An 898-nucleotide genomic window follows, 5' to 3' on the forward strand; every position below is an offset into this window, starting at 1 on the left:
ATTTCTGGTTGTCAATATGATCTTAGATTTGAGAATACCTAATTATCAAAATAGAGGCTGAGCCTAACACCTTTTAACAGAAAGAAATGAGATGTTAGTGTATGATAGGCGCAAAATAATATTCTTGGCAGTTCAGGCACTTATTTTCTTAATTACAGCCAAGAGCAACATTTTTGTCAAATAAAAAGTATTTTTTTCACTTTTCTTCGTTGAACTAATTCCTCCCTTTCCCTCTCCCTCTCCCCCTTCTCCTTCTTCCTCTTCTTCAAATAAAGGTAATTACAAGTGTTAATCTCCCTAATGAATTCAGAGATAATTTGCTCTTGACAATTATCAGTCAGAAGTGATAATTTAACTCCACTGGATTCCATGACATTGAATCCACTGGTACTTCACTAATATTTTAACAAAAGCTGGGAGAGTGACCTATACTAATTACAAAAGAAAAACAGTTCAGAATAGAAAGATATTAGGGTTCTAGAAAAAAAACCACATGATTACAATACAGTAATTGTTAAAGAATTATAAATTATGACTATTTTGGTGAGAACGAAACAAATTCTTCTGCAAAGTTTTCCAGACCCAATGACGATGTACAAACAAAATGAACTTTGTATGTTATTGTTTACATTCACTTAAAAAAAAAAAAAAAAGAAATGTTAATATTTTTTGTTTTTGTTTTTTTTGTTTTTGTTTTTGGATACAACACAAGGTGGAGAGAAGAGAAAGGGAGACACAGAATCTGAAGCAGGGTCCAGGCTCTGCCTGCAAGAGCTGTCAGCAAGAGAGCCTAGTGTGGGGTTCAAACCCACAGACTGTGAGATCATGACCTGAGATGAAGTCAGACGCCCAACTGACTGAGCCACCCAGGTGGCCCTGTCTACATTTGCTTTTTACA

The sequence above is a fragment of the Crocuta crocuta genome, unplaced genomic scaffold (genome assembly GCF_008692635.1).
Source record: "Crocuta crocuta isolate KB4526 unplaced genomic scaffold, BGI_CrCroc_1.0 scaffold885, whole genome shotgun sequence".
Taxonomy (NCBI): domain Eukaryota; kingdom Metazoa; phylum Chordata; class Mammalia; order Carnivora; family Hyaenidae; genus Crocuta; species Crocuta crocuta.